Source organism: Passer domesticus, chromosome 19 (genome assembly GCF_036417665.1).
Source record: "Passer domesticus isolate bPasDom1 chromosome 19, bPasDom1.hap1, whole genome shotgun sequence".
Taxonomy (NCBI): domain Eukaryota; kingdom Metazoa; phylum Chordata; class Aves; order Passeriformes; family Passeridae; genus Passer; species Passer domesticus.
This window is the reverse complement of record NC_087492.1, coordinates 6,625,104-6,639,884: the sequence shown is the minus strand read 5'-3', so window position 1 is coordinate 6,639,884 and position 14,781 is coordinate 6,625,104. Positions and strand designations below refer to the sequence as shown.

The following is a 14,781-nucleotide window of genomic DNA, read 5'->3' as shown; positions in this document are numbered from 1 at the left end:
CCACTTGTAAGTTCCCTAGTTTGCAATCATAGTTTCTTCCCAAAAGATAAAATATTACTAAGAGGAAAAAGACATAGAAAAACAAGGTTGACTTCAGACCTCAATTTTACAGCTTTTTCCCTTTTGGAACTAACAGCAACTCTAACACCTCCCCTTTGCCATGGAACTCAAAGTGCTTTACAAAGGCAACAAACATCACTGACAGCACTTTACAGTGAGGGAAACAGGAGCACAAAGGGGAAGGTTATTTATCTGAGAACCCTTCAAGAGACCAACAGCAGAGGTAGGAATACAACCAGTAATCTGCTGTCTAGGAAAGCTGATCCCTGGACATGCTGCTTATAGTGGTCACATTTCTAATGCCAATGAAATCTGTGTTTTCAGCCTCTCTGACCTCCTTATCAGTTCTTCCCTCCCTTCTCAGCATACACATTCCCAGTTTGTCATCATGTGACAGTGAAAGTCCCTCTGGGATGGACTTATTGCTTCTATTGCTAAAGCTTCTTTTTCCAGGCCTCTTTCTTAGGTGCAGGTTCTGGTGTTTATGAGATAAATTTTATGTTTTGTGCAAAGCAGGGAGATTAGGCATGGGGGAGGTTCAATGTGTTCAATAGGTAGTTGAGACAACATCTTCTATATAAAGATTATTTCAAAACTGCCCTCAGTGCAAGCTGCAGCTGAATTTAAATGCAGCCTTGGCTTTTTTGCAATTTCCTGCCAGAAGAGCAGCTCTCAAACTGTTTTGAAATAAAAAGACACAAATGCTGGAAGGAGGCAAGTGGGCAATTGACCTCATCAGAGCTCACTGCTGGTGTTAGGCATTTTCCAACTAGAGGGGCTTGGGTTTTTCCATTATTTTGGGGGGCAGGGGGAAAGAAAATCTTGATTTCTCAGAACTGAAACGTTTTGCAGGAAACACATTATTGTCACAAAAGGCTTTCTGAGAAGAATCTTCTTGCTGAGCTTGAGACTGATGGACAAAAACTGATTGGGAAAGGATCCCGGCATAGCCAGTGGTCAGCACATCCCCTGGTGCTGTGGATTTACACCATGTGATACAGGGCAGGTTGAGTTGGCTCCAAATAAAGCAGAGCAAGGATTTGGCACAGTCTTCCCACAGCCACTGCGAATATCCCAACCTTGGGGTCATCCTGGGGTTTTATGAAGTCAGGACCAACCCAACACAAGCAATTGTGCTCAACAGACTGATCCCACTCAGGGAGGTGTTTTAGACCATAAACATGAACCCTGGTCTCCTAATCCTACAGAAATATCCTCAGGCTTTGGCATGCTGGGAGCTGAATCTGTTTGCTCACTTGCTCTTCCTTCCTTCTTATTTTCATTTTGATGAGACAAAAACTCTAAAATATCCCTGTTTTCCCGAAAATATGTTCTGCTTTCTAGCCAGCTTTACTCAGCATTTTAGAAGAGAGTCCTTGGTCTCTCTTCTAAAATTTAACATCTGCCCCACTTTGGGGTTGCCACTGACATCAAATCTAAAAAAACCCCAAGACAATACATACAGAATGAGAAGCATTTTCTCTTACCAGGCTGTGAATCAAACCCCAAACGCCAACAATTTCCCAAAAAGTGTCATTGGGTTTGTTTGCTTGTTTAATAGAAAATAGAAGATGTGGTCTTTACACCAAACCATCATCTAGAGAAGCAGGAGCCCACATGGGAAGGGTCCCTGGGCTGCTGCTCTGCCTTCTGTTTTTGCTGTTTGGTGATTTTTTTCTGTTCCTTGTCTTGGAGAGAAACTGGCAGGAATTGTGCAAGGTCCTTGCACAGCTGGGAGCAGACAATCCCTTTGCTGCAGCTCTGCAGCTGCTGGAGAGCAGAACTCCCTTCAGGTGCTGACTGCTCCTCCTGTGGGCTGAGGAACTGCAAACCTCTGTGGGATGCACCAGGTGAGTGGAAATCAGGGAGCTCTCAGCAAGAAAGGCTTCAAATCACCAACATCAAATTTTCACTAGTGTCACATTTTCCTCAACATAAATAATAAATAAATCCAGAGAGAAGGGAAGGAAGGCATAATCTGGAAATGTGCCAGAGAACCCTCTGAGGTCCCAGTGTTGAGGGAGGCTGTGGCAAGTTTTCTCAGAGGGTCAGAGAGGTACCTGTGGTGGAGAGGATTGTGAAATACAGACTTCCAGCTCACTTTCTTTGGCTGAGGCCAGTCATTAGATCCCTCTTTCCAAAACTGCTCAGGCACACAGGAGGGATGATGCTGACAAAAGTTTCTTTAACCAGTTCAAATTCCCTTTCAGAAAAAAGTTCTTTCCCAACCCTACCAGTAGAAAATAATGCTTTACTCAAAGCTAATTCTTCTAAATTAGGGTCTGCATTTACATAGAAGTAAGGATAGCAATCTGAAAGAATATTAGCTGAAAGGTGCTGAAGAATAATGGTATTTTTCTGTCATTACTATGAGGAGGAAAGGAAACTGTACATCACATGAAAGGCTGACCAGCTGCTGCTGTTACATAATGGATGGGGACATTGCTGATTCAATAAATGCTAAGAATACAGAAATTTATCTACAAAGACAGATACTCTTGTGTCCACATTAAGACTTTACTAAAATATATGACAGAAATATACCACATATTTCCTGGTTATTTCTCTTTGCATGCTGGTTTATTTCATCTCTTTTCCCCCAATACTTTTTACAGGCACTGAAGAGGAGCAGTGGGGGGAGATTGGTGTTCTAGCAAGCAAGGACCTCATCTTAACCACATAACAAGGGAAAAAAATCATTTCCAGACCAGGGAAGAAGCTTTGCACAGTACTTACTGAGCCTGAGTAAAATTTAAAACTTGAGTGGAGTGGCAGGAACATCACAGCCCACCTTCAGAGAGAGTGGGGAATGAGGAGGAACCCCAAGAACTAATGAGCAGCCAAATACTCAGTTCCTTCTGTCAGTAAATTTACAACATACTCAAGGACGACCTCCGAAAAACTCCTCAGACAAATTCTGAGTAAATTTTCAAAGGAAAAAAACAGCTCTTATTAAAAAAAAGTCAAGATTTGTTAAATAAAAAAAAAAAGTTGTGTTGAGCCTGCAGTTGAATTCAAAGGCATTTCTACAGGTACGTGGAAGAAGTGTTGGGAGAGAGAAAACTTCTATTTCACACACACCTGGTGCTTACAGATCAGAACTGGATATTTACTGAGGTAAGATTTCCTCACACTGGGCTCTGTCTAATTCCTGTCCTGTCCTTTGCAGAATTCAGTTCTGGCTAGATGAAATATTCCAAAAATGTGGAAAACAGAGACATGAGGGGAAAGACAATCACATCTGCTGGTGCAGGTAGGCACGTGAAGGTGCATATATATATGTATGTATGTATCTGTGTGTGTGTGTGTATACATATATATACACATATATATACATATATATGTGTATACATATGTATATATATATTTTTTTATGTGTATTGTGTGTGTATGTATATATATAGGCACCTTCACATGCCTACCTGCACTAGCAGATGTGATTGTCTTTATATATTAATTATATTTATTTTCTATTTTACACATATATTTTTTTATATTTTATTATATATATTTTATATATTATAATATATGGTGTTTATATATTTTTTTATATTTTATATATATATATATCCTGTACATGGATATTAATTAATGAGTTGGGAGCTCTGGGATGCCAAAGGTGGAAGCAGTTCCTGACAGGTCCTGCACAACAGCTCTGCATTACAGGTACATTTGATATAGAAGTAAAAATAAAGTACCTGGACTCTCTAAACTGTTTCTGGTTTCTCTGCATGACAAACACAATTTCCAATGGTTCAGCTCCCATTTAAATAGCAAAACCGACATCCTGGTTTTGCAGATATTGTGAAAAAAAAAATCCTCTCCCTGCTCTGCATCCTGGAGTGCATCAGCAGAGCACTGGCTGTATTTCATTTGGGGCAGCAGAGCTCCATCAATTTGCACAAGGCAGGGAGCTTCTGTTTCCAAACAGACCATGAGCAGAGTTATGACCTGCAAATCAGGCAGAATATCCCTGGCTCTGTTTCAGGATGCAAATACTGCTTTTTCTCTTAGAAATATTAAAATGGAATGATCTAGTGAGGAGGTCTTTTCTACCTACTTTGGTTATGGGTCTTTTGAGAGATTATCTTGACTATCAAGTAGCTTTTAGTGTTTATCAGTGACCACAAGATCAATTTGCACTCTTAGAAAATAAATACAATTCTTGCTTACAGTAAAAATCAAATGTGCAAGTATGGAGGAAAAGAAGAGAGAACAGGATTAATAAATTACAATTGTTAGCAAGCACTAACATGTATCGAAAATGGCAAATTCTCTGGAGTACAGCTGAGCTTCTTTTATTCAGGTCAATGACTCTTTTTGTGATTCTCTCCTCTCAAAAAGAGCATTTTTCAATGATTTATGTATAATAATCTCCACATCAGCATACCGTATTTTTCACTATTTGTTTGTTAAACATGCAGCAAGGATCTCACACTGAAGCCCTTAGCCTTGAAAATCCAACTGGGATAAAGGCATAAAAATATACATATAAAATAGAAATATTTATTACTGAGGCTGATGTTTATGATTTGACATGTAAGTAAGGGGGAAAAAAGCATCATTTTAGATTGCTGAGTTAAGGTTTTAATGGTGTGGCTTTCAGACAGATACGTGAGGGCTGTTTATTAAGGAAAAAAAAAAATCTCCCATTCACAGGCCACCAGAGCAGGAAACTGCAGTAAGTGTTGCAAAAGCAGCTTTTCACTGGTCTGTGGCAGTGCTGGCTGCTCCAGCCTGCAGGAGTCAGAGCTGGACAATAAAAAAAAACTAAAAATTTTATTTAATGGTTCAGATTACCTCAATCAGTTCAAACAGATTTGCAATTTGTTGGGTTAAGGATGTTTTTTCAGGACTGAATTCCATTGTGGCAGATTTTCAGCCATCTCTGCTCCTGTCCTCCAAAGTGATCACCCACCCCTACGCCCCAAGTGCCTGTTTCAAGTGCTGACATTCTGATTTCTTGGGGAAAAAAAAAAAAAAAAAAAAACCAAAATAAAATTCAGGTGTCCATTTGTTTGAAGCCTCATGTATTCCAAAGTCTTGTCATCCAGTCTAAGAGCAGGACAGAGCCCTGTGACAAAAAGGTGACAATTCCCAACAGTGAATCAGGAGGCTGAATCATTACCTGTGGTGAAGGCTGAGCACGTTGTTTCTTTGTCTTAAATCATCAGTTCTTCCATGGGAACACCTCTCCCCAGGCTGGAGAGCTCCCAGGGGGTCTCAGATGATCCCAAATCACTCTGGCCAATCCCACCAGTAAATCCATGCCTGGAGTAATTCTCATTTTCCCTCAGAAGATGTGAGAAATGCAGAAGCCACGTATGGGAATTCCACACTGGGAAAAATAGCACCACATGTGAATAGCGACAGCATTTTGGAGGTTTTAATTTGTTATAGAAAATATTCCCATGATTTTTATTATTTTATTGACAGGTGAAAATCCCAGCAGATTTCTATTTCAGTGTGAATTATCTTTTTTGCCAAGTCATACCATACATGTTCCCTACTGATGTAGAGGATTCCATTGTCTTTTCTGTCAGTACAAAAACCACCAATATCAATTCCCTTTTCAAATCTGAGGGGGGATGGAGAGACCCCACACAGAGGGGAATGAATCAATAGATAAAAAATCAGATTTCCAGTATCTCTCAGCTAACAGGTCTGTCCCACCCTGGCCAAGACTTTAAAGGCAACCAAGCCTTCTCACTAGAGCTGTATTCTCAAAATTGACTGGGTACTTAGTAGGCACTGAAGTCCATAAATATTTCACAAGGAAAAGAATGCATTTCCCAAGCATTGACTAGCTACATATATTATTTATATGAAACCATAACTTAAGTTGAAAAACAATAAATGCTTCAACAACAGACCTGTTCACAACCTACTCCATTACTAAGTAAAGTAGGCTCTGCCTGTTCCTGGGGATCCTGTAACTATGCAGAAATTCACTGAGACCTGCACAGAAACCTGACCTACAAAGGTGCAGGATGAGACTGCAGCCACTGCACCAACACTAGTTAACTTGAAATTACCTGGACAAGAGATCACAAGATGCTGAAAATCATTTACATTTCCTATTTGTGTTGCACTTTGTGTTTAAGGTCAGGTCTCCCACTCTCAATAAGGGCAGGGAAGGCACAAGAAGGGACAGGTGTTACCTCCCTTTTCGTACCCAAACCATCAGAGTTCAGGGAGATTAAGGTCTCTATTTTCCACCACCATGGCCACTCATCAGTAGCCTTTTCCAGAGGAAAAAGGAGCTACAAAAACATATGTGGGTCACAAATACCAGAGATTGCAGATGCAAGATTGATGCCAAAAGACTGCTGAAGATCTGGGAACTGCACTGAGACTTTCCTCTTCCCAAACAACTTAGCTACAAAACTCCCCCTTCTTGGTGAAGGATCTTCAGACAGGTTTTTAAATGGCTGCTTTGTCATTCAACCTGTTCAACCCCGCAGAGGAGGCCTCTCAGAGGAGGTGTAACAGACTAATGCTCTTTTGCCTGAAGCACTCATAACATTAATGGAAGTTAATTCTGCTCTTGGAAAAGGTTTAAGTGAGTTTTGCTAGCTCATAACCACAGCTAGGGAGAAGGGAAAAGCTTTTGGAGCGCGTGGATCCAAGATGTAGGCATTACCTCCACCATTTATGTGTTTACCACTCAGCTGGCAGCTAATGGCCCATGTATAAACTCAGGGTGAAAGTGGGTAAAATAAATTGCATGCTTTGGAACAACCATCTCTTCTTTCAGTGGCACAGAAAAGCCGTCCAAAATGCACCCTGGAAAGCTATTTTGAGTTTGTTCTTTTGGCAAGACACAGAAAGTGCCAAGATAAAGTCAGTCAATTCAGTATTGTGAAGGGAGGGGGAAAAGGCAATAAAAACAGTGGAAGTTCTGAAGACAAGAGTCACCTCAGTGCAGACAGCAAGAAGGATATTTATGCACTATTTATACCACTCCAAGTGCAAATTTTGCCTTGCATCGATTACAATTCACGTCTCAAAGATCTTTCTGCAGCTCTGGCATAATTCTAATAATGCAGAGGCAGAGGAAAAGGGAAACTGCAGCCACTTTGGGCAGGATCAGCTGGCACATCCCTGTCCCCTCACAGCTTGGGGCACCACACACAGCCTGACAAACTCCCAGACAGAGCAGGCTGGAGGCTGCAGCACGACAGGGGCTGTGTGAGCAGCAGAGCATTTCCCAGGCATTTCCTTCTTGTTTCCTGGCTCTGCCTCCATCCCCTGCTCTGAGTAGAAGTGGGAGGGTTGGGGGTGCTTGGTTTGGCAGTGATGTGCTGGGGCCAGCTCTTGGCCTCTGTCAGGGGAAGGAAGTGCATCATTGGGATGTCTGGCTGATGTTGTGCCACCCCTGCCATCAGCAGTGCCCTGGGAAGGGCCAAGGCAGAGAAAGGTGTCCCTGCAGTCCCTCCAGAGCTCCCAGGGACTGTCCCAGTGACAGCCATGGCAGGAGTTAGGCCTGACCCAGGTCCCCACCCCAGCTGAGCACAGCTCTGAGCAGTGAAGCCCACCCACTTAGTACAGCACTGCTGGTTTCTGTGGCAGGTGAGAACTAAAGCAGGGTGTTTGGATCCAAGAGCCCTCAGCAACAGACAGGAAGGGAAATAACTTTGGGAAAGGGGGTGTTGACAAGCAGAGACTTGTGGAAACTGACTGGAAGGATCAGGAGTCTGCACACCCAGCTCTCCCCACTCCTACAGCAGCCAAAAAGCATCCCCACCATCACAGCATCACTGCTCTCTGTGCTCCATTTTCCATTGAAAAGGCATTTTGGGGAAGTTTGGCTGAAAGAGCCAACTCACCCTCAACACCTGCTCCTTCCAAGGCTTCTCCAAAGAGGATTTCTGGTAGCCTTGTGAAGATATGCCCAGCCCTGAGCTCCACTAAAGCCAGACTCCACAGCCTCTGCTACAGTTGGTTCTTTGCCCCAGCAAGCTGATCCTCCCAGCTGAAATCACTGTCACCATTTAGCAGGAGAGTGACAGAACCTCTGGAAAGGATTATTCAGCCTGTGATCCCAGACAATGCCCTAAAAGGTGGGAATGTACACCCAGCTTGGCCTCACACAATCCCAGCACTGAACACACCTCCAGGAGGTGATTCCCTGTGATTTCTGCAGCACTGAGGTGCCAGTGAGCATCCTGCAGACCTGAGCCAGGGCCTGGAGCAGCTCCCAGGAATGTGCTGTGTGCAGGATGTTGGTATCCATGGGCAGCCCAGGTGATCCCAGTGCTCATCCCCAGCTGATTCCACACCCAGGACAAGGGATGAGAGTAGGGCTGTGTCCAACCCAGCCCTTCTCCAGGTGTGGATTTGTACAGGCTGCCTGTGAACCCTGCTCGACAGTGGGAAATCACATCCAGCTCTGTCACTCTCAGGGCTCACACTATAAAACCTTCATTGCTCCAATCCATGAAGCAAAATGACAAATGGCTCCAGTCAAAAGCTTACAGGCAGGACCTAAATCTTCCACCACCCCCTTTCTGCCTGAATTCATTTTAGGTGTTCTGTGAGATAAATTGAATTTTGCATTCTTCCAACTGCAAAAATAGATTGTTCTAGCTATTAAAATAAATACATGAAGAAAAAATTTGAGAACATGAAAAAGAAAGGAAATATTAGTGTACTCAGAAGTCAGTCATGCTAAAGCATCACAGTGATACTGAGACACCTGTGCTATATTTCTGCAGGGGCAGCAAGGAAGAAAGAAAATAAAGGGAAAAAAAAAGAAAAATCTCCCATCTTTTCAGACTCTTTTTGAAGAGAGTTTAAGGTTAAAATAAAAGCAGGTGTCATAACTGCAGTTGCACTGCACCAGCTCACTGTCTTCAGAAGGAGCAAGGGCCAAAATTTTTTAATCTTCTGCTTATACCTCCAGCACCTGTAGGGCATCCCCTGAGCAGAATGGGGGGCTGTGCCTGAATTACAGATTTTGCCCAGCATGGTTATGGTTGTGTTCTCCAAGCAGCCTTCCTCCTCCCTCTTCCACAGGGCTCCACACATCGTTTTTCTCCAACTGGCCAGGTTCAGTCCTACACAGAAGACACTAGAAAATCTGAATTGTCCAGGAGGCTGGGGTTGGATGTCCCAGGACAGAGGCTGGAGGGACCAGAGCTGTCCTGGTCCCTCAGTCACCATTACCTCCTTTCACATCCCTTCATACTGGTTCATGGATTTACCTTCCACCAACACTTCAGTGAGAAGTTCTGCACTCCTCAAGAAGTGAAAGCCAAAAATTCCAGATACCAAAGCTCCAGAGGCTGAAGCTGAAGAGATTGGTGCCTACATGTTTGTATAGCTGTGACCCTGACACTATAAAGCAGCAATTACCACTTTTTTGAGTCTTCCATCACCTCAGTCACCCACCAGACCAGATCTCTTGGGTCAGCCCCTCTGACCTGTTCAGTAGAATATTTTTTATTCTGACAGTTGCAGATCAAGCTCAACTGGATCTGTTTACCTGACTTGGGGAAGAAACTCTTGAAAGATGAAGATACTTTAAATTTAGGCATCTGATTTTTTTTTAAGACAAAAATATTTTTGATGTTTCATTTCAGATCAAATAAAATATTACATTCCACATAAAGTTTTTACTGATTTTTTTTTAATGCAGCCAGAAACCAAAAAAATATTATCAATTATTTCCACTGTGCTGCTTAGATTTGGGCACCAAATAGATTTCAGTGCAGACAAAAACCAAACAAGTGCTGTGTTGCTAACTCTGACCAGCTTACTTTTAGTTCTGCAGTAGTGGGTTTCTTTTAAAGCTCCAGCTTCTTGAATCATATGATTCTATGAATATCTCAGCTTGCTTTCCCACTGAAAGTAGAGGCCTGACAATTTGAGTTGCAAACATAAGCTCATATGGTGAAACACTAAATGCCCCAAACAACCAAAACATGTGTTTTTCCATCTTACTGATTTTAAAGTCAATCTCATCATATGGGGCAGATGTCATTTGTGATTTTTGAACTCTTAGGGTAGAAACTACTGTAAATTACATTCCAGGAGCTATTTGAGAAAGAAATCTCCATCCCTGGGGCTTTTGACCCTTCTCTGTTCTTGGCCTTCTCCTGTGTTTTGGGGAAGGAAACCATCAGGTAGCTCAGCCCCAACCCTATAAACTGCAAGGGTTAATTTGGTGCAATGTATCTGAGTGTAGTAACTGATTACATTTTTCCCCAAAGGAAACTTCAGTTAATTTGGTTAGTGACTCATATGCCAGGCTGCCAATTACAACACAGATGATTACACACATAAATTCACGTCGGAGTGGCTCAACGATCACAGGGAGGAAAAAAAAAAAAAAAAAAAGAAAAAAAGAAAAGAAAAAAGGAAAAGAATAAAAAATAAGCAAAAAGGAAAAAAAGGCTCTTCTTTACCTTCCTGGGGCTGGGGGTGGGTAAGAGCCCACCCTGCAAGGTGCTGGGTGCCCGTGCAGGCCTCTGGAGACTGAGTGCCAAAAGCTGTGAGACTGGGACGTGCCATCCCTGCAGTGGCAGTGTCTGTAGCTTTCCATTTGGGATTTTCACTGCAGAAATGTGTGGCACGCTCTCTGAAAGATTGTTTGCCAGTATCGTTAGAGGAATCCATACACAAAGGGAGCAGGAAGGAGGTTAAATGAGCAGTGCTTGGCAGTACATCAGTAAATCATTTAAAGATAACCTGTGCATACCAATACCCAAAAAAAAAAATCCAATTAAAGTAACTTATTGCCAACCCAGTCCCATTTCTGAAGTGCTTTATATTCCTAAGGAGGAGTGGGAGAGGGAGAGGAAAGAAACAGGACAAGGAGTTGAGAGTCTGATGCTATCACATGAGGAAAACCCAGGCTGGGGATGGGAAAAGAATTCCTATATGCCTCATCAATGGGAATCGATACCAAGGGGGGTTGGCCAGGCTCCTGAATACATATATTCAGAGAAAATGAGACTTTGCACTTAAAAGCAATAGGAAGTTCTGACATTGGTGGCGAGCGTAGGAGGAAGAAGGTTTTCTTTTATCTTAAAAGAAAGATACTTCACTGGCCTCAAATGTGTTTCTAGCTAGACATCCCTCCAGATAAACAGCTGCATGCATTTCCTGCAGCCAGGGTCAGCAGGCTGCTGTGGGGGAATTCATGCAGCCCCTTGCTGGGGAGGTTGAAATCCTTTACAAACAGTAATTAAGCTTCGTGGCACCAGGGTACTATTATACCAGTTTTACAAGGGAATAAAAAGAATGTGGCAGCAAAGTGATTTGCCCAAGGTCATCCAGCAAGTCAGTGGCAGAACCAAGTACTACATGCAGATTCCTGGTCTCCCACCCTCACCTCTCCCAGCAGACAAGCCCCCTACCTTGGCCTTTATTAAATAACCATTACAAAATGTATTAATTTTAATTTGGAACTATGTAAATTGACTCTTTCCCAAAAGACAGCAATTGGCTGTTAAATAAATACCGAGTGATTATTGCAATCATATTTGCTGACGAGTGGATCATCAGTGTACTGTGCTGGGTTCAATAAAAAGGTTATTGCCTGTCAAATAAACATGATGAGCAGAGCCTGGACTGACGTGGGACAAATCCAACAGTCACTGGCTTTGGTGGGAACTTCAGCTGTTGAGCACTTTTTAGAGGCTGTGTTCAATATTTTTTTGCAATATGTAGAGAGAAAACTGGTGCTGCCGAAGCAGCACTAACTCCATTAGAAAGATGACCTTAGATCAGATCCTGGCACCCTGAACTTGATTGTGAGAGTAGTTAAGTCTCCCTGATTTCTGTAAAAACAGCTCAGTGTGCAATGCTGGTCTTAACAAGGGTAAAAGTAGTAGAAACAATTCCTGCAGCGTGCAAGGATGGGATGATTTTAGGATTAGTGTTAAATTAAATGCAGAAGAAAATGCTGTGTTTTTAGTATATCTCAGCAGAAGAGAGCTGTAAATACAGCTGAATGGTCAGATTAGGTCTTTTAGTGAGGTGGCCTGCACAGAGATGAAACTATTTTAATTTACCTGTTTCTTTTGCGTTTCTCTAAATCATGAGTTTGTAAAAACAGCGTTTGTTCTCCATCAGACAGCCAAGGATGCATCAAAAAAATCTCCTGTACCCTGCAGAACAGTCAGTCACACACTGAAGCAAGCCCCTTGCTGGGAACTACAGCCGCTGTGTGGTTTCCAGGAGCGGAGTGTGCGAGGGCATCACCCGCTAACCCCGCGGGCATCGCCGCTGCCTGCCCCGCTGCGCTCCGGCCCGGAGCCGCTGCCGCGGCCGCTCCTGCCCGAGCTGGAGGAGCAGTTCTGGCTGCAGGGCTGCGGCAGGGCCCGGGCAGTTCCCAGCGACGGCACTAGGTGGTGGCAAGCCGCTGGCGAGGAGCGGAGCCGCCTGCGAGGCGCTGCGGCAGCGCCGGGACGAGCCCTGGGTTAAAACCCCGGCGTCTCCCGCTAAGGGATGGCACGAGCTGTACCGCTCGGAGGGAACGATTCTTGCCATTCTTATCTGCAGACCTTCGCAGGGTGTTCTTTTCGCGTCAATGTTTCCTTAAAATAGTTACTTCTTTTTTCTTTTTTTTTTTTTTTTTTTTTTTTTTTTTTTTTTTTTTTTCCCCTCCTCCCCTCTCCCCTCACGTTTAGTCCGCTTAGGGTTTTGCTACTGGAAGGCTGAGATAGGAATTTGAGGAGATGCAGGCTCTCTGCTTGATTTCAGGTTGGGAAAGTGTGGAATGCATCCTCTGCACCGCGCGCTCACACCCGCGCTCGCACAGGCCAATTAGAATGTTAATAATAATTAAGTGTCTTACTCCTAAGACGCTCCTACACAGGGGAACGCTAAAGTGCCAGTCAGCTCGTTTCGTTCCATGCAGGCAGACACCTCTCCAGACCTCGTGTGTTTGCTAAGGGAGCGGAGCGATTCCAGCTCCGGCCAATCTGATTCCCGGTGATCTGCTCAACAAACAAATTAGAGCAGCCTGCAGAAAGAAACGTGCACCGAAAAAAAAAAAAAAGTCCAGCTGTGGCAGCTGAGCTCTACCTTTCACCTCCAACTGAGCCACAGCAAATAAATACAGGGCGAACCCTATAAATTTCCAGTGTGCAGGGGTTTGTGGGAGTCTTTATCTAGCTTTGGTTCACACGCTTCAAAGCAGCTCCATTTCAGATTTGAGATAATCCCCTAATTAAACACAAACTCAGGCCTTAAGCTGCATGTCGTCTGATTTCTACCCCAAAAATCAGAGCTGGACACAGGCTCTAGGGCTGCTGAGCTTGTTCAGCTCTGTCACATTGGAGGGGACAGCAAGGGCTGGCCCAGAGTCACCTTCCCTCTGTGAGAGCCACGGGAGTCACACCTTGCCCAGCTCCAGGAGCGCTGCAGCCTGGCTCACAGCTGACCAGAGCACTGCTGATGCACAAACCCAGCCTTCCAATGCTACTTTTCACCTAAAGCTCTGCTTTCTGAAAAAGGGAAAAAATTAAAAAGAAAAAAAAAAAAGTGAGGCAAGAAGCAAAATCTCCAGGAGCAGGAAAACAGAAAACTCTGTTTATTCAGAGCACACTGCTGATTCACAAACCCAGCCTTTCGATGTCTGCAGGCAGCTACATCCTTTGCTGGGCAAGAGGACAGGAGCTTAGCAAGGTTTGGAATAATTCTTGCTTTTCAGGGAACATGCAGGAGGGAGCTGGGAAGAAAAGCTTGGATACAGTTCTCATGAGCAGAACCTTTTGAGTGACTCTGAGAAGTTGTGGAGTTAGCTCTGCTTTCTGAAAAAGGAAAAAAATAAAAAAATAAAAAAAAAAAAAGAAAAAAAGTGAGGCATAATCAAAATCTCCAGGAGCAGGAAAACAGAAAACTCTGTTTATCCAGAGCACACACTGAATAAACCAGATACAAAATAAGTTAAAGAAAGACTGAGTCATTCACATTTCCAATAAATTAAAGGGGAAAAATCCTGTCATTTTTCACTCTATTTCGCATCAGAGAGCAATCACAACAGACTATTCATTTAATGCAATGATGATTTTACCCCTGCCCCCAAGGGGTTTCTCTGCCGCTCTTGCACAGCCCTGAAATTATCACATTTGCCCCCATTTTACATCTCTCCCCACACCCAGTTTGTCCCATTTCAAAATGCTTTGGGTTCTTACATCTGCTGTCAGTCTCTTTTTGCTCTCTTTTGATTTTTACCAGCTGCAAGAGAAAAAAAAATACACAAACCCATGTATCTGATCAGATGTGCATGACACATAATGCTACACCTGAACGTACAGCTGAGCTCACCCAGACCCAGTTTTCCCAAAAGATCAGAAGTCTGAGCAAAATCAAGCCAATCCAGGAACCCAAATCCTGTAAAGAAGGTCCCCCCGGGTCCTGTTTCCAGTTTCTCCACAGATAACTTGAGGGGATGCTGTGGGGCCAACTCACCACTGTGGTAGAAATTTCGCATATCCAGCTTCAATTTTGTCTCCAGCCCTTGGGAAGTAAAAAGCTAAATGAGGAATCCAAAGTGAGGACTCACCTTCCTGTTGAACCAGAACTTTTCTAAGCCACCATGGAGTTTGAAAGTTTTGTTAAGCCGCATACAGGTACTAATGACTTTTATTGCAGAAGATCAGTGGAAAGAATCATTGCACTTGGATTAGGAGAGACCTCGGAGATCCCTTGTGCAGACTAAGTCACAGTGCTATAACACAAGATCTTGAGGCAGAACAGAGCAGATGC

At 43.5% G+C, this 14,781-nt stretch overlaps 1 protein-coding gene across 12 annotated transcripts in view; it reads right to left on the bottom strand.

Annotated features, from left to right (window-relative positions):
* The window catches only part of MYL10 (myosin light chain 10), a 92,247-nt gene that overhangs the window by 50,825 nt on the left and 26,641 nt on the right, over positions 1–14,781 (bottom strand). Inside the window, exon 2 of one of the 12 annotated variants that reach the window (XM_064394635.1) lies at positions 5,189–5,398. The exons of 10 other annotated variants lie outside the window; for them this stretch is intronic. The gene's annotated coding sequence lies outside the window, so the exon portion shown is untranslated. Of the gene's footprint in view, positions 1–5,188; positions 5,399–8,959; positions 9,068–14,781 lie in introns of those variants that run through there. One more of the 12 variants, XM_064394638.1, reaches the window with a different exon arrangement.